Source organism: Schistocerca gregaria, chromosome 1 (assembly GCF_023897955.1).
Source record: "Schistocerca gregaria isolate iqSchGreg1 chromosome 1, iqSchGreg1.2, whole genome shotgun sequence".
NCBI lineage: Eukaryota > Metazoa > Arthropoda > Insecta > Orthoptera > Acrididae > Schistocerca > Schistocerca gregaria.
In genome coordinates, this window is record NC_064920.1 from 655,940,612 (window position 1) to 655,966,505 (window position 25,894).

Below are 25,894 nucleotides of genomic sequence, written 5' to 3' on the forward strand. Positions count from 1 at the left end.
ATAATAATAATAATAATAATAATAATAATAATAATAATAATAATAATACTTTCTCATGACGTTCACTAAAGGAGTGAGACGCTCCTCTTTCTTCATAACATGCAATATAAGCAAACAAAATTTTTAGAGAGGCTGTCCTGTAATTTCGTTGCATTTTACGATATTTTTAACAGTAATACATGTGACAGTTGGGTTATAGTTCATTGAATTTACATATCACAGAAAGATGTGTGATAACAAACGCAGATCATGTCAAGGAGAGCCTGGGCTTGGTAGGAGGAGGAGATGTGTGCGATATGTCAGACGATGAAGGGCATGGGCGGAGTGGATTTGGTTGAACAGTTGGTTGGAATCTGCAGAGTCTTTATTTGGTCTATACGGATGTTTATGTATGCTATACTTTGCTTTATGTAACAAATGGATAGAATATTGCAATACTGTTAACTAAATCAAGGTCAGTCTAGCAAACTACATTTCCGAATCTTGTGAGGACAGGGACAAACGAAAGAGGAAAGGAGTCACATTTAGCAACAAAGAACCTACAAAACCTCTGAACAGAAAAGATTCAGAACAGTGACACTACTTCAATAAAATATACAATGCGATGGTAGTAATCACCTCCCAACATGTACATCAGCGCAAAGGTGAATGTAGGTTTAAAAACACACCCTGAAAGATTATAAAGAAATGCTACGCTCAAAATCAGGTATTCACCTTTGCATAAGAAAGGACGAAGATATCTTTACGGTTTTTCATAAGAAAAAATGTAAAAAACTAATTTGTATCCAAATGTTCCACTTATTCTGATATATATTATTTACCAATCTTTATGTATCTGAAAGTGCTACTAGTATGTACTTATTCATGTAGTTTTTGAAAATTTCACTTTTGAAAAGAATTTCCACAGCAAATGATTGTGCAAAATGTATAATTGTTGCCTCCTTATCTCTCGTCCTGAACTGTTTCCCAAACAGACGTCTGCTGGACTTCCTTTAAAAAAAAGTACAATTACATTTTGCTCAGATGTATCAATATGTCCATGACGACATGATTATAAAGTGGAATGCAGTTATCTATTTTCAAAATACTTCAGGACTGAAATGGTTAACAATCCCAGAAGTAGCACGGCAGACAGTATCTATTAATATAGTTGCGTATTTATAGCAGCTATGCAATAAAGGTTTCGTTCTGATACTTTTTCCTCGCTGTAGAACATTTAACCCTCGCAATACCAAGTGTGTGTGTTTTTTAATTTATCCCCACCGAAATTACTGTGGTCTTGTCAGATACTCGTTATTTTACAATTTTGAAAAAATATTTAAGGTTTTTTAATGAAGAGTCTTCTACTAGATTCCATAAATTGTTTACATTTTTCGGTTAAACTTAACCCAAAATTTAAGTCTTTAGTAGTAGATGGGGCTTGACATTCACTGGCATACTGAATACTTGCACGGTTCAGGACCCTACTACTTACATATCAATATCACTTCAAAAATTATGTTGCGAGTAGTAGTCAACAGCAATTAATAAAATTTGAATTTTTAAAAACCTTTTTTATGGCATTCATAACTCTCTCTCCAAATCCCCTCTGCCCCTTCCTTGCGCTAGTACACGTTATTGAATGTGCGTTGATATTGCTTAGTGTGTGCTGAAACATATTTTTAAGTTCTGGACCCTAGTTACATATCAGCATCCCTTTAAAGGTATGTTGCAAGAAAAGGCCTTTCTTTTAATTCTGGGAATACTGTATCACACACCCTCCACCTGTCGTCCGTAAAACATGTTACTGAAATCCGTTGGTATGCTCAGATTAAGAGAAAGAAGTGGAGTACAAGGAACGCACACAGAACTAACTGAAATTTTAAAAACATCTGTGTAAATACATAATGGAGTTTCCCACGCAAATGCACGCCTCTAATACTGCACAAAGCCTCAACGCTAAGTGTTAACTATCTGCCGAGGTAGTAAGGAACTACATTTTTTAAACAGAACCATGAATTTTTCCGGTGGAAATCGCAACTCAGATAAGAGGAAAGTAATGGCGAGAGGCATATTAATGTTTACACTCGAATATTTCGATTAAATGCCTACGTAATGTTCGAAACGCCCGATCGAGATTTTCCCTCAGTTGCCGTAAGTTAATATTTTCACGAAAGTTTCAACCAAAAAGCGCAACTGCTTTTTACTTCATTGCACTCATCAAAAGCCATCAAGTGCAGTTAAAGAAGTACAACCATGCATCAGGAAAAACCTTTGTTGCCTCGCGGGCGTTATTCATGTTTTCGGGATCAATACAGGATTTGTTTTTTTCTCCCCTATGGTCCGATCGCTGATCCGAATTTTTCAACACGTTGCTTCGGTAACTTTGTGGGTAAAAATATTGAATCTCTATGGAAACATGTATGTTATACAGAACACTCCGTATGTTGCAGTTGAAATGCAATGACAAGCGTGATTTTCGTAGATCCACCAGACGTGGAATGTGTTGAGTAGTACTCAGTGATTGGACAGCAGAGGGAGAAGACCTCCGCCTGCTCCACCGCCGCCGCCGCCGCCGCCGCCACCGTCAAGTCACGGCAGTCCCGCGGCCGGAAACGAGCGAGCGCCGGCTGGGAAGGCCGCGCCTGTCTTGCCGTATTGTTCATTGTCCTCTCTCCATTGTTCTGCGCCCCGCCGTTCTAAACAAGTCTCCTTACCATCAGGTGAGATAGGGAAAATAACAACCACGACGAGCAATCACATATGCATTTATTGAGTAACTATCGACACCTTGTATTCACACACATAAATAACAAAAACACGATTGGAACGCTATATTATTTGCACAATTACATCACAATTATGGCCAACGCCAGTGAAAGTTGACAATATCGCACATCATTTCCATTACAGACAAAATTATTTCTTTGTTTGTTCTCATGACAAACTAAACTAAATTGAACTAATCATTCTAAAATGAACAAGTCACATACTTTCTAAGACTATAGTAAGACGGCGACCATTAAACAAAATACTTTTAACTTGCAACAAAAAATATTTCACCCTTAACGTCCCAGGTGCGGTCTCTCAGACCACTAGCATTTATTGGTTCTCTGCTGCTAATGTATACGGGTGGGTAGGAGGTTACGATGTTGTATAGTAGTCGTTTCCCGAAGCTGCCGTGGTTTCCTTCGTCAGTAGTCACTTGAGCCTAACGTGGACCTATACTTTTACTGCTTCTTTCGTGCTAGGCGTCTCTGAGACCGCACATGGGACTTTGCGTTACGGATTCAGTAGCCAGGTCTTTGTCTGCTGACAGAGCATACTGTTATCTAATGGTTTGAGGACAGTTTATGGAGTGATGTTGAATTAGATGGTGAAACGAAATTTAAAGTGAAAGTATTGGGAGGAAAATCAGCATTGGCCGTATTTTGTTGTTTTATTGTCAGCGAAATCGATATTCAGTCACTTAGTCACCATCCTCAGTGCTGTAATATACAATTAAAATTGTTCTACACAATTCCAACACTGACAATACTCAGGTGAGTCGCCTGAATTTATGGAAGATGCTTTTAAAGTCGTTGACGATACCACAGATAGAAAGCGAGTCATATACCTCGTAAACTTTGTGCATCCATTCACTAAGTTTTGGGTGTAGCACACTCAAGAATACAAGTCGTCGTACAACGACTGAAAAAAACACACAACATGAACCACCTGTTACCAAAAATATAAGAGAAACACATCATATTTGCCATTGTTACAAGAAGGCAATCTAACATATTCTCCAAAAAAATTTCCAGCAAGTACAAAGGAAACCTCGAAGAAAAAAACTAAAAACCTAAAAAGTACTAGAGTAATTTTCATTTTTTTCATGTTGTATGGGAGTTTATATTTTTATCATTACATTTATAATAAACGATAAAAATTAGCATGAAGTGAAACTTAAAACGCAGGGTGTTTGAGTTTTCGTAGATTAACATTGTCACGAATTTTATTTTCATTTTGTCAATTTTCTGTGTTAAACTGCGTTTTGCGCAAAAATAAATTTTGAAATTTATTTGAATATTTCTTTTTGGTTGTATTAATGTAAACTATTACCTAAAAAACTAAACTGTTTCACTGAAATTTCTGAATGCAATTTTTATGGCTATCTAAATATAGCCGTCTATTGAATAGCCCTGGGACAGAGGGACAAAAAAATGAACTGGGAACCTAAGAGTTAAAGGAAGAACATTTAACTGGGTAAATGAAGCATCCTGACAGCTGTATAATCACTCAACCTTTTTTTACAAGAAGTATGATTACGAACTTGTATTTATGGTAATCGCCGAAGTCCGATTCACGAACGATGGCGGTTCGCCCAAGACGATGCACGGACGGGAACTGCATTGGAGCCTGTTCCAATTGACAGTTGAGGTATGTGCATACGTGTGCTTTCCGGTTGAAGAACGCGTGTATCCTGCAAATCATGTCTCTCTCTCTCTCTCTCTCTCTCTCTCTCTCTCTTTCTCTCTCCCGCTTATGAAGAATTTGTCGCTTAGCATCAGATATGATAACTAGCAACAAATGGAATAAAAAGATTACCAATTAACTATCTACATTTTATGCTCACACCGGCTGTGACACTCACAGCACAATGCTCACATCAATGAGCGCACATTGGCTGTCGGAGAATGCATGCCGTTGGTGCGCGGAACAAGCCTATACACGACCGCCATCGTTCGTGTGTCCAACTATAGTGATCATGTAAGAAAAACTGGCGAATGTGGAAGGAAACCTGAAACTGCGAAATTGCTGAACGTAGTCAGAGTGCGACTATGGCGTGTTTTTACCGAAGTAATCTGTCACTGGCCTACGAAAGATCACAATATTCAATTTCGATGTACTAGTATACTTTTTCGATATGTTAGAAACGTTACTGTGTTTCTTTGCTTTCAAGAAAGGTTTTGTAAAAAATATTTTACAATAATAAACGCCTTCGCTTACGTCATCTCCAGAATTCCCTTTAAAATCAAAGGACTAGCTGCAACTAGTTCCTAGGTTCTTAAAACACACACACACACACACACACACACACACTATATATATATATATATATATATATATATATATATATATATATATATTCAGAGTCTTTGCATTAATCGTCTATGGGTGACAGATCACCTCATGGAGACAAAATACTGACGCTTCCCTGCGAGGTTTGGCGTCCTTTAGTATTCGCCAGTCCTGGGACGCAGAGATTTCACCGAACAAGCAGAGCATACTAACCAGATGTCCCGCTTATTACCTATCTCACTAAACTGATGGACTGATTTCAAGAAGAAGATAGTAAGATTGAGTGTGCACAAGCGGAGGAAGATTTTTTAGAAGCGAGTCAATTTTTCTTCAACTGCCTTTCACACGCACGTCGCAGAGTGCCACCGCCCTGCCGACTCGCAGGGGCGTAACCAATGGTAAAGAGACACCTAGCGTCGCCAGGAAGTCAGCGAAGATTCTGTCTAACGAATATTGTTTCGATTACGTGATCTATCACCCCTAAACGTTTGACGTAAATACACACATCCAAAAATGTTTTGCACCACACCGGTTCCCAGAACTCCTGAACATAGACTTTGACTGTGGATGTTTTATCACAGACACAGTCCCTTTCACTGTTCAGAGATGTGTCCAAGCCCGCCCACAGATGTAAACAACCATTCATGAGCAGTGCCTATAAGGCGGAGGGTGTTCGACAGCCTATCAGTTCCAGTGATTCCACCAGGAAGGAGGTACACGGCTCGTGTTGTCTTTAGTTCAGCCATGCCTAGACGGTCAATACCGCGGTTCGATCGCGTCCACAACAGTCTGCATGATGTACAACTTCACTCCCGACGTCCATGGCTAGGTCCATCTTTGCAACCACGACACAATGCAGTGCGGTACAGATCCTAACAACATGCCAAATGGACCGCGCAGAATTGGCATCACGCTCTCTTCACCAGTAAGTGTCGCATATGCCATCAACCAGACTATCGTCGGAGACGTGTTTAGAGGCAACCCGGTCAGGCTGAACGCCTTAAACACACTGTCCAGCGAGTGCAGCAAGGTGGAAGATCCCTGATGTTCTGGGATGGCATTATGATTCGAATGGCTCTGAGCACTATGGGACTTAACTGCTGAGGTCATCAGTCCCCTAGAACTTAGAACTATTTAACCTAACTAACCTAAGGACATCACACACACCCATGCCCAAGGCAGGATTCGAACCTGCGACCGTAGCGGCCGCGTGGTTCCAGACTGTAGCGCCTAGAAACGCTCGGCCACCCCGGCTGGCGGTGGCATTATGTGGGACCGAAGTATGCCCTGGTGGTCATGGAAGACACCGTAACGGCTGTACGATACGTGAATGCCATCCTCCGACCGATAGTGCAACCATATCGGTAGCATATTGGCAAGGCATTCGTCTTCATGGACAATTTGTGTCCCCACATCTTGTGAATCACTTCCTTCAGGATAACGATATCGCTCGACTAGAGTGGGCAGCATGTGCTCCAAACATGAAACCTATCGGACATGCCTGGGATAGATTGAAAAGGGCTGTTTATTGTCGACGTGACCCACCAACCACTCTGAGGGATCTACGCCGAATCGCCGTTGAGGAGTGGGTCAATCTGGATCAACAGTGCCTTGATGTGCTTGTGGATAGTATGTCATGACTAATACAAGCATGCATCAATGCAAGAGGACGTGCTACTGGGTATTAGAGGTATCGGTGTGTACAGCAATCTGGACCACCACCTCTGAAGGTCTCGCTGTATGGTGGTACAACTCGCAATGTGTGGTTTTCATGAGCAATAAAAAGAGCTGAAATGGTGTTTATGTTCTGTGCAGGTTCAGGAACTCCCGGGACAGAGGTGATGCAAAACTCTTTTTGATGCGTGTATTCTCAGGAATGCTTTATATATGACACACACACACACACACACACACACACACAACACACACAGAGAGAGAGAGAGAGAGAGAGAGAGAGAGAGAGAGAGAGAGAGAGAGAGAGAGAGAACAATGAGTGTGAGCACGCTCTGTAGGCTTCTCAAGACAGGAGCGCAGCAGGCGCTTCGCCAGAGCACACTGCGAGGCCGTGAGCCGGCCAGAGGGTGCCGTCACACTAGAGCCGCGCTCCCAGCCCACGCTAGAGCTCGGCGGTCATCCTGGGCGCGCTCCAATGCGTGGGCTCAAATATGTGGATCTGACGCGGCTAGTGCGTCTGCTCACGGCTCTACCATAGGCGTTTTACTTTATATATATACAAAAAGAAGAAGAAGTTTACTGTGGAATTAAATTTGCTTCCGAGCAATCGACACCTCAAACTGAAAGCCATCACGCATCCGTCATGAGTATAGCTACGTCGGACATACATTTATCATGCTTTGATTACAGACATCGAACGCTGTCACTCACCAACACAAGAGGACGATACATCAGTGCGGCGCTGAATTCGTAAGCTGTCGCATCGAATGTAACGAATGGAAATATTTCTTATTAGGGAAATTTCTCTGGCGCATGGAGCAAGTTGGTTGGTTCATGATAAAAATGACATAACACATGAAGTGATAGTTCGGAATGGAGAAAAATAGTGGCAGGGAGCCAATTCAGGAATGTATGATGCAGCCTAAATCAATATACGAAGGCAGTTTGGAAAGTTCACGGAATCACCAACAGATGTCCCAGCTAGCGCACCTAGGTTCCCGTGTAATAAGAGGTCATCCTTTATTAATAAACATGTGACGCGTCAGCGCTCTCAGTAGATAGCTGTGGTGTGGACGCCTCTGGGAAATCCATATTGATTTCCTGAAACACGTTTGGCGGAAAAGGGGGGGGGGGGGGCGCTACTGCCAAGTGGACAAACGAGTTACTTGATGATCGGCGTAGTGGTCGGCCAAGATGTGCCACTACCCCAGAAATTATTACGAAAGTACATAAAATGGACATGCGGGATCTTCGACTGAAAGTGCGAGAAATTGCTGAAGCTGCAGGGATATCATATGAACGGCATATGATATTTTCACAGCGCAGCTGCATACGAGAAAATAACCTTCCAGATGGGTGGCAGGAATCAGAATGGAAATGTTCAAATAATGTTTGAGCCGTTTCAGACGAACCAACAAAATTTATTGCGACAGTTTGTGAAGACAAAACAACATTCACAGCAATAGAAACACGATTCACCACCACCAAAGAAAATACAGGTAACACGGTTGGCTGGGTATGTTAGGAGTCAACTTTCCGAAATGCGAAAGGAATTTATCTGGTAAATTGTCTTCCCACTGGTCGAACAATTACGGAACAATACTAACCAATCCCCTGGGTCGACTACAGAAAATGACAACACAGGCCAGTTTTAGCAAAGAAGAAAGTTATTTTTCGTCAAGACAGTGCACACCCACACACAAAGTGTCGATGGCATGGCGAAAATACGTAAACTAAGATACGAACTGTTGCCACACCCATGCTTATTCGCCTGATCTGACTTCATCGGATTTCCAGTTCTTCCCAAAGCTCAAAATTTTCTTCAGTGGAAAGATGCGTCTTCATACGAACAAGTGACAACCGAAGTTCATCGGTATTTTGCAGACCTGGAGGGATTTAATTTTATAGATGACATCAAGGCACTGGAACATCGCTGGGCCGAGGCCATTAGCGTAGAGGCAGACTACAGTAAAAACTAAAGCTTCGTTGAGGTAACCGTCTTTTTCTATTCCAGTTCGAGAAGTTTTTAACCTGAATGGTGATATGCAACCAGCTCATCCTTAACACTGGTCCACTGACTCACTGTGGCTACTAGCTCGGTTTGGTGACGTTCAGCTCATGATTTGCATGCTTTGTCCCGTATCGTCGCACGTACACCAAACCTATTTGCAAAGCGCGCATTAGAAGAAGAAAAACCTTTTGCAGCGATTCGTCAGCTGCAGAGAAACGTTTGGGAAGCAGGACACGCACCATCATCAATTACGCAAACACACAACACCGAACATCAAGCATTCATTCATCACAGGCCCACACCCTAACCAATCGTTGAACTGTCGAGGAACATATGCCAGACGTACTTAAATCGTAGACAGCAGGTCATGGCCGATCCGTTAGCCGTTCTACTACTTAGGGGAGGGGGCGAGGAGGGGGAAGGGGGAGTGATGGTTCCTTCCACATTAAAATGCCACACTACAATACTAACTTATTTCCCTAAAAAAATCATATTCGGAGCGCCGCTAAAAAGTGCCCTTAAAAGATTAAAAGGGGAGCTGAGGAAATTCTGGGCAGATGCGATGTTATGAGCCAGAGGTGAGAGGGAGGCAGTTACCTGTCCGGTTCGCGGTTTGGTTCAGTTGGCAGATCGTCGAGGCGGCGGCGGCAGGCCGACAGGTGGTGGGTAGTGCCGGGGTGTCGTACCAGATAGTGCATTTACAGAATTCTGAAGGCCGTGTAAACGCGCCTCTGGCACGGGTCCCGGCACTGTGCCTATTCGCTCGCGCATGCCAGCCCAGCAGAACAGCAAACAGGACGGGGCGGGGCGGAGCGGGACACCACACCACACACACGCATGCATGCACGCACGCACGCTAGCAGTTATAAGCTGTGCAAGCGCCACGGGGACAGCAGTCTCAACTATTCGCGCTGTGTGCAACCGGGGTAATGACCCTACGTGGCGTATCAACTCGACACATTTACAGTCGACCTTTCAAAGTGTACATCAGGCCGATTGTATTCGCTTATTTTCGCACGAATACTGTAAATGCGTATAGGAAAAGAAGGTCGCGAGTCTTAAACCAGGAGCTAGTGACTGTGGAGCCGATTTTTACATCTCCGGGCTGTGTGCGCATAGTTGGTATGCTATCTGACTGTTCGTGAAAATCTTTATCAGACCGGCAGCATGGAGTCATTCTTTCCTCGGAGACAAACATCACAACGTGAGTCAAGTAACATACAGAACAGGTACGAGAAAAGCTCCGAGATACTTGTTAATTAACAACCTCTTAAGAAATACGTGACCCTGCATAACAGCCCACTGAGGCCAACAGGGCTGCAAATCTATAAGCTCGATAAGCTGCTCTGAGAGATGAAAATAGTCGGTCCGTACTTTCATTACGTCGTAAGACGCATAGCTTAATGACTGGATCTTGTCGTTAAGTCTGGAGCTAAATAAGTGCGCACACTTGAGAACAGTATGCGAGAGTTGGGGAATGACACTGAAATGCTAGATCTGTGGCATGCACTTAAGAGTGTAAAGACCGACGCAGAACATAGTGAAAGCAAATTCAGTGAAGTATGACTCAAACTACACACTACAATAATTATAGCGATTAGAAGCAATTATCTATAAAGCCTTTAATTTTAACCAATTAGCTCGAAGTACGAAAGTAAGTATGGGTCTAGCAAAGGGAAAACGTCTTAAGAAGTTTTACCAACTGTGCCTTAAAACAAGGGGAACATTAGTACGGCACAAGCAACATGCAGAGAGCAAGCAGGGCAACAGTTTGAAGTAACATGCAGAATCACAAGCTCAGCATTTGACTAAATAATAACACAGCTGCTTTTCCAGAAAAGAATATGTTGAAGTAACAAAAGAACGACACAGTAGTGAAGCGGAGACTGGTCTGATAGTAATTCAGTGCCATCTACAGCGAGTCTACTTCAAATATCTACTATTACACAACCACCAGCCAAAAAGCCTTTCATAAACTTTTTTTTCCTTTACTGCGCTTTCGTCGTAAGCGCCCTAGTTCACAGTACGTAGACCATAACGGACTTATGGACTGGGATAATTTAGAACTCTAATAATTTGTTACACGAATAGGCTCAACAGAAATCGACGCTGCTTTAATTTTTTTGGACAGTTGTTCACGGAGATGGTGTCCACTGCTGGGACTTTAAGCGAGCGCAGTCGTACGTGCTGTGTTTCTGCGGCAGTATGCAGAGCCGCAGCCGGTCACGTGGCTCGGAAAGACCAGCCAGGAGATGCCGGCTATTATGAGGCTTTACGACAGAACACTGCCATTCTGCACTTACGTAATACCAGTTTAAATAACGGCTAAGTGAGCCCTCTTCGCACTTCATGACTTACTTTTTGTCCTCGCCTCACGCAATCAGTGCCGTCCCTATAAACTGACACGTAATCAGTTCCGTTTATAAAGTAACATTATAAACTGTAAAATACGATCGCTCTGAGGAAATAACTGTCCAAATAATTATTCCGATGCGTAATTTAGCTCTAGATTAGTACTGATATATACCAGCCTATTAAAAGCGCACAAAGATGGGAAAGATTTAATTTAACAATGTAAAAACCGATGCAACGGGCAAGTACATACTTCTATAAGTAATTAAGTCCGAATATGCTGAATGAGGTTTTTGAGATAATTTGGACACTCAGCCACTAATTTGTAACAAGTTGCGCAAAATTGGGGAGGAAACGAGTCTGCGATAAAATGCAACATGTTACTTTGTGAACGACACGTTGCCTTCCTATCATGAACAAGTCTTAAAACAAGTAATGAAGCACTGTCTCTCACAATACTGTTTCGCCTGCCGGCAGACAGATAGCACCCTTCTAACGTTGCAACAAATATAGCGCGCTCCCAGTTGGCGGGCAACCAAGTGGCCTATCCTTCAGAACTGGGCCACCTCCTCGACACGGCTCTGCAGTACATCTTCACACGTACAAACTCACTTTGCACTAATACATCTGCTGACTACACACGGCACTGAATGAGAGGTAGGCCAAAATTCTGTGCAGAAACGCGGCGGAGATTTGCAGTTGGCGGTGCTACCATTGCTGCCGCCGCTGAAGGTCGGAGGAACCACGCGAGAGGGCAGCGGTGTCTCCTCGCCAGGCGTGCAGAGTTGAGATTCACGAAAACTCCGAACACGTACGGCGCTGCTGCAACCCCGGCGCCACACGGCGGACGACCGCAGTAAGTGCGACGAAGAGTGGCGCTGCTCTGCGGTCGTGGCGTCAACTACACTTAAGGCAGAGGCAGCGGCAGCGGACGCAGTGCTGCCACGCTGCGGCTGTGTGCCCGCCTCAACTACGAAACGACTGCAGAATGCTGAGGAGCTGCGTGGGCACTCAGTGGAAACTGAAGCTTCGTTTTCTGTTCCATCCGCTCCCGCCTGGGCCCTGCGAGCAACTGGCCTCTTGAGCCGAACGGCTCTCTCCGCTGCACGCGATCCCTAGCCAGGTTAATTAAAGCCGCAGCGGCTGCAGTGATGCAAGGGAGGGAGCGGGCGCGGCACAGTTGGCACGACTGCTAGCGCTATTCTCGCCGCTCAGTTCGCAGGCACGTGCTACCTGCAAAGCCTTCCGGGACTGTGTGCAATTTCGACACTACAAGATATCTAGAAGAAGTAGTACTTTTACGCTTTCTGTTTCCATTTATGATTTGGCTGAAGGTATTGAGCAAGACAAATACATTACGTTTCGATTCGAAAAAAAATGGTAGTCAATGAAGCTTGAGAAAATATTTATGATTGCCGTCCATGAATTCTGTGATATTAAAATGTAAGTAATTTGAATAGAAGAATAACGAGAGCGGTGCTACACAATGATTAATTACTTGAGCACTGCATCTGTTAGCTGAAGCAAAACATTTCACTTCTTATAAATATGACAATCAAAATGTGTTACCACTAGTTTTAGTTTTAAACGAAACCTACTGACGTTACCAGCCAGCCGCCACCAATGCTTCAGACGAACGGGGAGAGGGGGAGGGGGAGAGAGAGAGAGACGTGCTGCCAACTGAACATATAATATGCGTAACGAAGGTCTCGAACGTAAGTTAGCTTGACCAACATCACCCTCCATCTTTCTGGACACACACACACACACACACACACACACACACACACACACACTACTACTCTCGATGCAGCTTGTACAATATGAAATTACAAAAACGGCAATATAAGAGCAGGAAAACTGTTTAAGGTTAAAACACCAACTACTTTTATAAAATATTTATTAGAAACCAGAATTTTAGAGCCTGATAAATTCTCTTCACTCTTCTATTACCTGTGGAAATAGGAGATATTATTTAAAGTGATTTGTGGGCAAAGGAGGAGCATTTATATGAAATATTGAAAATGGCTGGTAATACACTAATCAAGATGCTCCTAACAAATAGTTTCTGAAGTGTCTGGCGTAGATAAAAATTTATGTTGGTATTATCTGCGTATTATTTTACAAATCGACAACGATATACCAAATAAAGCACTTTTCTTCTATACAGGCACAAGCGCATAAGCTGAGAGGCCGCCAGAGGTACCCCAGTACATAATCTGTATGCAGGGCGTATCTCAATTGGTAGCGACAACTGATCTGGGTGGAAGTATACGATAACGGAATTATAAAAGTTGTTGTAAACATAGGTCCACGACGAACCGTATGAGAGATAATAGGGAATGTGTGGTTACGAACTGTCACAGCTTCAGTATCGAGTATTAAGCTAATTAGTGCAAATGTATTTGAAACGTAGTCTTTTCGATTAACTCCCTTTGTAATTGGCTTTCAGTTTCACTGAAGGTCTACCTAAATAAGAAATGCAACACTCAGCATGTTACACGTTATTGCTTATAGGTGAGTTTACTCCAACTTAAGCAGTTAAATAGTGCTCTATATTTAACACATCAAAGTAAATTTTTTTTTATTTCCTTACCACTTTTTGCGATGGAAACAATTTGTAATTTGCAGAATAAAAAGTCCAGTTACTGAAGTAAAAGTAAATAACATTATTTTCAAACTTCTACTCACTTTAATGGTTAGCACATTATTATTAAAGCTACAACAATAGGAGAGGTAGCATTCTTTTTTATTTCACTAAAAGCGTCTAAAGATATCAGACATTGCCTTCAGTTTAAATGAACTGTCTCATTATATAGCAGTGTAACAAGAGTCACAAATTTTATTATATACGAACGTAAATCTTTTACCAGATGCCTTAGGAGGGGCGCCAAATGGTACGTCGCTTGTGTGGAGATGAACCAGCCCTGGCAACTATTTAATACAAGTGAAAGATGTCTAAATCACAAGCGCTTAAGATTTACAAATGAGCGTCAGTTGAACGATGGCTGGAGACTAGCTATATTACAGTCCTTGCCATCACCCAATTACAGCAGGTTTCATTTTTTCACATTTATTTTTTTCTCATCCGATTTGCGGTCGTATATTATGTGGGTGGTAACTGACAGCATTTGTACCACTATGGTTCTAAAATAAGGAAATGAAAACTACCGCAAGTCTTCCAGACGTGTACATCTTTACGACGCTGAACACGCTGTTAGGTGTTGTGTGCCTTCCCCCTCGATCACCGTCTGAATACACAGCGTGTTTCACTGTTTTACACTGATTTAAAAACCTTCAAAAAATTTCCCAGCTTAAGGGAGAAAGAGAAATAATTTATTACACATTACACATTGTCAGTGAATAGTGTACAAAGCCACAGGCCATTTGCAACGAGCGTAGAACATACACACAAGACAAACCTTTAGATCTCCCAACGGTTTCATAACTTTTATCAGTGTTTCCCGCAAGTATGTTGTCTGTGTGTCAAGGTCACGAAGAATATTCTTTGTGTTTTGTGATATGGTATATAACAAGATAACATCTCACAAATGAGAGAACGGCTGTCCGTGAGAAAGACTTGTGTGCATACAAGACTGGGCTACTACAGGAAATTTGAGAGTATCCATGAAGCACGAAACAACCAGGAGCCAAATAATTATTCTCCGTTTTGCACAAAACTAATGGCTATATTCAAGAGACATAAGACGATTCTTCCAAAGACACTATGCAGTGACAAGAAAAATGACTTACGTCGTATGAGTCAGACATGAATTTGTGCTCCATTTTATGAATGGCAGGCAGATATGTGAAATGTGTTACAGAAGTAGATAAAGACATTTAACAAATAAGCTTTATCTGCAACAAATACTTTAGACGGCATTAACAAAAATCTAGTAATGTCTATAACGAGCTGCGACATAGTGACATCAAAAATAGACAGCGATCTAGGAACATATGTATATATTTATTTCAGTCACGAATCACAAAATGTTTATACCAGATTATTAATTTCAGTCAGTAATGGCCGTCATCAGCCCTGAAAAAACATGTGCACACGCAAGTCTGAAGGTAGGCAATACTGACGGAAATTAATATTCTGCTATAAAAAATTGACCCGTATCTTGAATAAATATATGAAGTAAAGTCTAAAGCATTATCTGGAACAGGAGACTTGATTTCGTTAGTTGTGGTTTGAATAAGTTTCCAACAGCACACTTCTTTGATGCCTTGATCAAAATCATGCTGCTAGTCAGAGAAAATACGTGTACTCACAGACAACACATGTAATCAGGATCTCGTGATCACGAATGTGAAAAGCTTCGGCTACTGTCATATACGCCTATATAGTACGGATCCGAAATTGCGGAATAATTGTTTTCGGAATCTGTACTCTCGACTCTGGAAACTAACTAATGAGAGTTGCAGGAATCCTCTGAAGCTGGCCGCGGTGGTCTAGCGGTTCAGGCGCTCAGTCCAGAACCGCGCGACTGCTACGGTCGCAGCTTCGAATCCTGCCTCGGGCATGGATGTGTGTGCTGTCCTTAGGCTAGTTAGGTTTAACTAGTTCTAAGTTCTAGGGGACTGATGACCACAGATGTTGAGTCCCATAGTGCTCAGAGCCATTTGAACCAATCCTCTGAAATTGTCTCGTTTTCCAAGAAGTGCTGTTCGGAAAGCTAATAAATCTCGTTTAGTGTCTTGTCTACTTGTTACGATGACACTAACAGTATCATGCTGAACATCCATATTTTTATACAATAAAGTAGTGTCGTCGTCGTCCTTAAAGTACGTGAGAGAAAGAATTCTGTGAAACTAGCAAGCTCTCTCTTAACTTCATTTCTCATTTGCACTTTTGTCACTGTGTGCTGACGGTGGTGCTCGTATATCAGATTGTGACTGAGCGTGCAACATAGATATTTCTGAATCAGTTTGCAGTGTAGGGTATCAGGTAACACTGTAAGTTGTAAATCTGCTGGGGCCTTCCACGTGTAGGTAGGTGACGTTCAATCAACCGTAAGTTTATACGATGGTCAAAATGGTACAAGACGGAAGAGACCGATGAAGAACATGCTGCAAAGCTACATCCTCGTATCTACACTGTCCAGCCACAGGAATGTGCCCAACTGCCAAACGCCTGAAAATCATCTTCAACAGCGCGGAATGTTGCAGCACGTGCAGGAGGAGAGTGAGTCAGGTTCTGGAAGGTGCCGATAAGGATGTGGAGCCATGCCCACTCCAATGCCGTGACCAGCTGCGGTAGGGTTCTCGGTTTAGGACCCAATGTCGCGTACGGTCCGATCGAGTTCATATTCTCGGCTGGGTTTAAATCAGGGGAGTTTCATGACCAGTGGAGTACGGAAAACTCGTTCTGTGCTCTTCGAACCACGCACGTACTCTGCGAGCTGTGTGACACGTTGCATTGTCCTGCTGGTAGACGCCATCGCGCAGAGGAGAAAAAAAAATTGCATGTAAGTGTAGAAGCGGCTCCCAAGGACAGATGCATACTTGTGTTGCCCCATTGTGCAGTGTGTTTGCTTTCACACGTTTCCCGCTGTTCTATGAGCATAACACGTGGTTTATGTGAAAAGGCCTTCTTTCTCACTCAGTGGACGTCCAGTCGCATGCAAATTCCAGCTTCGTCGCCGATTAACAGCAGTCAGCATGAATGCACGAACCAGGCGCCTGTTGCGGAGACCCATACGTAGCAACGTTCACTGAACGGTCGTTGAGGAGACACTGTTGGTAGCCCCTTAGTTCATGTGGGTGTTCAGTTATTCAACAGTTGCACTTCTGTTCGCCCGCACTCATCTCAGCAGCCGTCGTTCATCCCTGTCAACTATGGCCCGAGGTGCACCACAGTTGACTCTCGCCGGTTTCCGATAGTGGAATTTTGCCACGCAAGGTGTGCTTTGTACGCCTCCGTAGTGCAGCGATAGCGTTTTACCGCCTACCAGTCAAGGGGGCGCGGGTTCGATTCCCGGCAGGGGACTGGGTGGTGTTTGTCCATAATCGTTTTCATCATCATTGACACGCAAATCGCCGAAGTGGCGTCAACTAAAAAGACTTGCAATACGGCAGCCGAACCCCGACGGGAATATCCCGGCCAATAAATGCCATACGGTCAATTCATTTTTACGGCGCACCGGCACTTTGATCACGGCGACAAGCGAACCCGAAAGCCAATGATGATGTTTTTTGGACGTCACATAAATCGCGACAACGACTGCAACGTTTTCCCTTCCATCTCGATTTATATACCCTGCACTGCTAGTGCTACCACCTGCGCCTCTCAGTGTTTATTACACACTGGCGCCTAACATAAGCGGCGGTCACATTAATGTGGCTGGACCGTGTAAACGGCACGACAGCAGTTACACCTTACCTCAAAATTACTAATGAATTGAGCGTATGGCTCTGTGTTTAAGAAGGAACATTAAACGTATGTAACTGAATGGCAGTTGATCGAAGACTATAATCTGCTGACTGAAGTCTTCAGTGTCTTTTTTTCCGTTATTCACTTGTGGCGTGGACCTCCGTTTTCCTTGCGGTTGGTGCGTAGTGGGCTGGGCTGAGCTGTCCGTGCTGTCTCGGAGCTGAGATACCACCAGCTGTGTTCACTCTGCCAACACCCGAGTGAACTCAGAGTGGCTCCCCGCTCCTCGACAGCCAGTCGCGACCACTTGTTGCGGCCCATTCACGGCTCGTCCTCTTCTGCTTCTGCTTCTGCTTTCCTTTCCTTTCCCGCCACCGCCAACTTCTAGCGCTGCAGGTGGTCGCTCAGTCAGGATTGCTGGACAGGCGTGGCGACTGCAGCCGACGCCGGAGGGACGCCGCTCCGACTGTACAGCTGCCGATGTACAGTGTTCGCGTACAACCAACACCTCCTGTCAACGAAGCTAAATTTTGCACACAAACAATGCTACGTTTCTCTTCTCCCTAACACGACAAACACGCCCAAGACTAATTAATAATATACAACGAAATGCTACCGTTGAAGATAATTGACCTTATTTCCTTTTTCTGCGTGACTGCACGTCACACTGATATCAAGTAATTTGCGATAAAAACCAAGCTGTTTCTCAGACATCCACTGGGGGATCGCCATTTTCAGATTGCCTCAGGTGGGCTACGGCGAAGCTGTAAGAATGCCACCTCCATAGAGAGCAGAAAGATAATATCAAGCAAGATATGCGGATAGATAAGCAACTGCCTCTATATCAATAACAATACGGCAAAGGTGCTTCAACGGTTTCAATGGTTCGAACGGTTGCCCGAAGCAATGAACAGCACCTGCGGGTTCAGAATAATATTGACGAAAATTTCCACCCCGTAACTATCTCGAAACAGTAGAAACGTTAGTAAAAGCGATCATAAAACAATGATTAAATGTACTCTACTAACAGAGCTTGAGTGCCTGTTCCGTTACATAAAGAGGGATTCAAGGAACAGTAGACCACCTAAAAAAAATTAGAATAACGTATCGGTTGGTAAACGAATTCCGAAGAATGGTTCGTCACGCTCCAGAGGGTTGCGAATGATCACGTGGCACGAGAGAAGGAATGGCGAGGTCGAGATCGAAACTGACACATGCGAATAGAGTGTTACATAAAAACTTAAAAATGTGCTTAACAAACAGGACTGCACCTCTGAGTAATTGTTCACTATCGCTGAATGATACCAGTCGGTTCTGAAGGAAATCAGTCACCACCAATCCGCTCAAAAGAGATGAAGCACTTGTTTGTCGAAGAAACTATCCCAGTACTCGTCGGAAGAAAACGCTAAATGGAGACCGCCTTGTGCGGATTTGGGACGTTCTCCTGCCAGTGACTTTATTACGCCACCTCGGCCAGTTTACTGATTCTGTAACGTACTTGAAATTCGCAGGGTTACCAACTGGTAAAAGCAAAATACTTGCAACCCTTGTTTCATATAATATTTGTCCGATGGCGCTAATTATGCTGAAAGAAGTGTTTGTTGTTGGTATATTAAGTACCATCAACTGCAGATATAATCAGTTCATGATTTTGAGACGACATGCAATGGATGCCGTTAACGAACTATTTCGGTATCCGTGCTGAGCAGTTGGTCGGAGACTGAATTGCGATGTCTGGTAGTTCGAAACACACACACCACCTTACCGATACTGCTAGTTATTCGGTTTGTTAACTGTCTACAGATCACGTAGTATCCCAGTAACGACTTGTCGATTCCAGATGCGTCACAAAAAGGTCACTTGCGACAGAAGTCTATGACGAACGTAATTCGTGTCAATGGATTTGGTTAAAAGATCTGGAACTGCTTTAAGATGCTTGTGGTAATGGACGAGTCTTTATTTCAAGGGCGAGGGTCGGCGACACCGCACATTAATAACGTTTCTAGTGCGTTTTATTTGCAATGCGGCCGAAATTGAACGGACGTTTTTTTTTTTAATGAGATAAAATGCATCTGTCACCACCATACACTAAATACGCATGTACTGAATTTAGGATATGCTGAAATGTTAATCTAGAATCGTAACCAACACTTGTAAAATATGACAATCACACAAAGAATTAAGTTATTTGCTAAAACAGTCCAGTGACTTGTTGGTATATTTGGCATTGTGACTCGCAGTCGCGCATACACAGCTGGTTTTATCTGGCATCAGTTAAGCTAAATGAGTGATTATAGGAACGATGTATTGCCGCTTAAATGTTTAAAACAACAGCTGATGGTTAGCGACACGCTGGCTATGCCACAGAAAGTGAGTGATAGTTGAGCTACTGTTCGCCAGATGGAGCACGCAGCGCTCTCACGAGTTTCTGCCGCTGCTCTAGAGATGTCGCGGCGAGTACAATCAATAGCCAGCTAACTATCGAGCGGTTTGCGCTGTTCTGAGAAAGTGTTCCACACAGTTTCCCACCTTTGGACAATAATTACATGTGCGTCCAATACCGTTCAGCAAGAAGGTTTCAAAAAAGTCACCGTGGCTACTGCACTGGGGCTGTACTTTCACACACAATGAAGCAGTTTCAACAAATTGCGTCATGTTAAATGCAACGGAACAGGTAACTTAAATTGATGCGTACGAAAGTGCCTCACTTGTTAGTGAAAATGAGCTGTAAGATAGTGAAGCACAATCTGCACAGATCTCACTCATTTGGGCGCGCACACCAGTTTCCTTTTGTGATATATGTACTTTCAACTACGAAAGCAGCTGCTTAACGAGAAAGGGCGTGGGGTAGGTGAAGTGATGCTCCAGGCGTACCGGCGAATCTGTATGCGGCGCATATGTATCAAATACGCGAAAGTTTCAGTTTATTTACTTTAAAAACATCCCTCCTGGTTTCAGCTGCAGACAATAACGTACTGTGTGTTTTCGTGAGTGTTGCAAGACATAACGTTTTCCTAATCGCTTGTGATGTCGATAAGTGGTAGTAAAAGAAAGAGAGTGATTGGTGTTGTTATGATTAACAGAATTAGTACTGCTTCGATTTACGGAAAACCAATGTGTCATTTTCGCTGTTTTCAAGCACCGAGGTTTGTTAAGGTTATTCTGCAGTTTGACGAACTGGTGTAACATTATGAAAAATATTGCACACTTAATGCTGCATAAACTGCTCTTCAAATGTGTTTAGCTTGAAATTACTGCCAAAGTTCAATAGAAGTTCAATTATTCATTTCCAGAGTGACGCAGGGCGAAAGCTAATATTTTGATGAACTTCGTACAGCGTTTTGACAAGATAAGGGCTAGCAATGTGAATCCAAAAAGTGTTCCTCTGTAATTACTGTGTTATTCCTACATTATGAAGAGAAAGACACAATAACTGATTATCTCGAAGCAAAAAGGAAGATCGACCAGTGCGAAATTATATCTATGAACGAGTATACCAACAGCGTGTGTTGCCCGCTTGCTTAGACCGCTCCCTCCACCGGCCAGAGCGCGAGTGCTGATGTTATTTCCTATTTGCTTCTGGTCTATTGCAAACATCTGACCGTGGCTACTACAAGACGAGTGATAGTGACTCATGCGACCTGTGGCCTGCTGTACCGGTCCGCTGTGATTTACCTGTGCTCTAGTCTCTCCCCTCCCCCTTCCTCCCACCGGCGCAGAGGCAGCTCATCATATTCACTCGGAGTACCTTTACCCTTATCTTCATCACAATAACTTTTGAAATATGTTGGAATAACTGAGAAATATTGTACAATCTGTGAGCAGTATTGCAGAGTACGGAGTAGATGGAGATATCCTTGCCGGTCGCTAAGGTCTCTGGACTGTTGTGTTCGCTTTTGTATTATCTACTAAAATGATTTCACTACAAGAAGACGGCTCGTATCAGAACCAGAAATTTAAGAATGATTGTTATGAGTCGTTGCTCACTAAATACAGGTAGTGGTATCCTACAGCTACGAGAATATATATCATCTTGAACAAATTTCAGGTACTTTTACGCTCTGATTTTCCATCCACCGTTTTTTTTTTCCCTTCTGCTTGCAATAAGTAGAGCAATCATCACAGAGTAGCATCTTAATCGTAAAGCATTTTGATCCAGACTACGCAACATTATTCAGCATTAGAGGGACAACATCAACAATATTACACAATATTACTGAACAGTAGTATCCATCGTATGAAGGCAGCTTAAGAGTTTATACAGCCCAGGATAGATTACTTTCACGTTTGCATGCTAAGAACAAAGCGGTGCCTTTGGCGTTTGTTTAACGGACGAACGTTGACTGGCCAAGCAATATTGAGAACGTGGAATACTGAGTAGCGCAACGAGGCGTTTGTGAAATATTTGTTTATGCCCAAAAATCAGTTAGCGAGCCTTTTCAGGCCCTCCTGCAGATGGGGCCTGCCGAAAATACATATTTATTTCTTCTGCATGCCCCATCTGAAAATGAAGTGGCCTGAGAAAGGTCGGAAATTTTTTTATGAAAATCAGTAAATATTTCATAAGTGACTCGTCGCAGTTATCTATATTGTCAATTCCACTAATATACAGTCAAGTGGTCTGCAATATCCGTAATGGTTAAGCTTCACCCAGTATGAATGTGCGTATGTATACACAAAATCAATGTAGGAGCGATATGAACCAGGCTGGAAACAGTAATATGATCTACAAACCTTACAACTGGCGACCTGTTTCCTCCGAGCTCTTTAGGTACACCTGTTGCCATATTGAATATTGTAATATAATTACTCGTTCTTATTGCAGCAGCATTTTGTTCGAAAACCTGGAGTGAATGATATTACTGTTGGCGTAATAATCGAGATGCAAATGTTATTCGGTCACCGATAGGGAGATTGAGCGTTCAAGACTCGACAGCATGTCGAGTAATAAAAAAGCTTGGTGCACAGATTAGGCACCAAACACATGATACTGCTTTCGATTATAGTTTTTGTCACACTAAGTTGATGCGTAGAATAAAGATAATCGTTCACTCCATTGTACGATTTATCTGATACATTTTAAGTGTCTCTGAAGACCAATTTCATACGGGTGCTGATTTTAAAACATTTTGATGCTTAGTTACGGAATATTTCACACAGCACGTAACTGTATCGCAAAGAATGCCATTTAGCGTGTCACACTGCAAACGGAAGTTTGCCGTTTTAGGAAACATGACTCTCATTCGGAAACAGGTGGTTACCTTTGCCACTCGAGTCCATATTCCTTGGACGTTCAGATGGATGTTAAATGCCAAATAGCGATCGTTTGGTCTCGCAGAATCCTTGTCTGCTCTTCACACAGGTATCAGGAGCAATTTAAAAAAGGCCCTCCGATGAAAGAAGACCGCCATCAGAATGCTTTTATAAAAGTTCTGTGTACCGGGCTAGTTAGGCAATCTGTAGATATGTATATGATATCAGCTCGGGCTCAGAGTTTGAGCTTTCGTGCAGAGAAATTAACTTAAAATTATTAAACGTAATGTTGTCATAAATAGTTGCTGGATTATATTATTCGCCTGCACATTTAATCGACTTACAAGATTTCTTCTCAGTACTCAAATATTTCAACCACTTCTTTTTAGAGCTGTCTTCCTCTGTCTTGTAATTCTTTTCTTCTTTCTTCCATGCCACGCTATGTTGTGTGGCGCAGTCATAGACTGAATGAAATTTATTGTTAATTTCAAGAAATTAAGCAAGACCAGTAAAAATCCTAATTCAGTACGGTTTATGTGTATTGGAAAAGATCAATACCCATAGTCCAGTGTTGTAGAGAGAAGTGCTGTTACGAATACGGTCGTGTGCAGCGCTCAAAAACGAGACGCACGTCCATGTCAATGTGGAATTTCCGTTGTCGGTCATAAACCCGCGACTAGTTACTACACGGGTGTGTACTGTCAACGTCCTTACAACAGAAAATGAAGTAACATAGGGGTAAAAATGTTTAAGCTAAAACCATGAAAGCAGAACACGTATTAAACTTCCTGGCAGATTAAAACTGTGTGCCGGATCGAGACTCGAAATCGGGACCTTTGCCTTTCGCGGGCAAGTGCTCTACCAACTGAGCTACCCAAGCACGACTCACGACCCGTCCTCACAGCTTTACTTCTGCCAGTACCTCGTATCCTACCTTCCAAACTTTACAGAAGCTATCCTGCGAGCCTTGCAGAACTAGCACCCCTGAAAGGAAGGATATCTCATTCTAGAACACACATTGTTTACGTAGCTCTGGAAGACTTTAATCCAAGGGACAATATGTGTACACTGCGAGGATCCTCAGAGAAAGCGTATAGTTTGCGCACTAACAGTACCCCTGTGAGTCACTCGCAGTCTGGACCGTTCTATTTGCCGTTGCTGTTAGGCGTGCATGCCGACGACGATGGAGCGCGAAGGCCAACCGACATGCAACGCAGCCAAGATTCATCGTTCAATTGAACCAAGAAACGAGTCAGACATTTCAGCTAACCCTGTGCCGCACTGACTAGTGAGATACGTCAAGGTACAAGGCTGATACCAGAACCTTCGCTAACGATTTAGCATGAACGCAGATGACTAGTATTGCCCTATAGTTTCGTACCTAGCGCGTACTGACAGGCGACCTGAAAACTGTGACTCTGCGTTTCCTGCCGAATAGAACGAATAATTTCTGCGACATTCCTTGGAGAAAAACAATGTGGCGGGGTCAGCACTATGGTCACTGGAATATTTTTGTGGCATTCTCCAGGACAATTAAGCAAGTCAAAAATCTATCATCGAAGGTCACGACCACCTGAATATTATGATTTACTCCCATGTGAATGGTGGGAATGGCACAGGCAAGACTTTTATAGCCCCCTCCCAAGTTCCTGTAGCGCACGTAAATCGTTTGCTTCTGGAGCCGCATCGATTCCTCGCCCAGGTGCTTCGGCAGCTGTGCGAAGTGCTGCAAATAGCATAACTTCATATAGCCGTGGAGAGGGATAATCATCTGGTTGAATCACACAAGCTCGTCTATCCACTGCCTGTGCTGCACACGACAGTTATCTGAGCACTACCAAATGGTCAAAATAACGTGATCCGTGAGTGTAGGTAAATTGCAGATTTTGGGCGGGGCACTGGAGATATAATTTTCAAAGTAGAGGTCAAGCACCAATGAACTGGATGTCGATTCCATTGTTACACTGAGGTTAAAATAACTTCTGTGACTGGCGAACGTGAGTAGTGGCGGCGTGATAACCTGCCCCTCCCCACACAACACACACAAAGCTCTGCAGGTGGCTACAGTTTTCAGGCAGCACAGCGTCTGCGCTCACCCTCGTTGCACTTCTCCTAGGCGGTCAGCAGACTGTGTGTGTACTCATGTTTCAGACTGTGCCTTCACCGTTGCGTAAGATAATTACACTTCTTGGCTCATGATATAGGCGCAATTCTGTGCATATTTATTACGGAGACAGTTGGCAGTATCACATGATCACTGAAAAAAACCGGCCGTGCATAACATTTGTACATTAATAGAACTGTCGTGGTTCTTGTCAATATTAAGAAGAATAAGCTATGGAGCTCAAAATACTCAAGATTATTTTAAAGCATTTTTAATTATCTCACATGGCTTTAACAGGCACTTAACTGACTCCTCAGACTAAACGCATTGTTCTTGTTATTTTATTTCAAGTTATCAATTTCGGGTAATCCTGTCCCACCATCGGACGAGCCTATAAACTCAGGTACACAGAGTTTCCAGTGGTGGGAGGAGAGGGGCAGGGGTTTCCAAAGAACCCCTGAGCAACGTCGATACCTGGCGGAACGTTCCATCGCTCGGATCCAGACCTCGGTCAGGTTTGACGTACCACCAGTAAGATTACAAACCAATTGTCGAAGTGTAAAAACCGCTGGTTTCCAGTGATCCCTCATATGTTCGATCTGGTTCATGTATGGGGAATAGGCAAGGCACTCCATTCTTCTGATCCTAACATGCTGCAGGAACTTGATCAAAAGATGAGAATAGATGAGCGCGCGAGTTATCATGCAACGATGACGAAATTGGCACCAAAACGTTGGCGTTAGGGCCACAGTGTAGACTGCAGAATCTCGTCCCTACACCGTAAGGCAGCGAAATTGGTTCAAATAGCTCTGAGCACTATGGTACTTAACAATCTGAGATCATCAGTCCCCAAGAACTAAGAACTACTTAAACCAAACTAACCTAAGGACATCACACACATCCATGCCCCAGGCAGGGTTTCGAACCTGCGCGTTTCCAGACTGAAACGTCTAGAACCGCTCGACCGCACCGGCCGGCGCAATGAGATTGTCCTTAACAACGAGATGTGTACGATGGCCTAATGTAAGGCCACCCCAGATATCGCTCCACCACCCTAACTTGTTGCACAGGGGGAGGGGGATTG

General features: G+C 43.3%; 1 protein-coding gene and 1 long non-coding RNA gene across 4 annotated transcripts in view; both read right to left on the reverse strand.

The window, feature by feature from the left end:
* Window positions 1–25,894, reverse strand: part of LOC126361556 (DNA-directed RNA polymerases I, II, and III subunit RPABC3) — a 430,768-nt gene that overhangs the window by 33,955 nt on the left and 370,919 nt on the right. The gene's annotated exons all lie outside the window — the stretch shown is intronic.
* On the reverse strand, window positions 3,482–11,320 carry LOC126361593 (uncharacterized). The gene is made up of 2 exons (XR_007566236.1): window positions 9,323–11,320; window positions 3,482–3,669 (listed from the first exon to the last, which is right to left on the reverse strand). It is a non-coding gene; the product is annotated as an uncharacterized LOC126361593 (long non-coding RNA).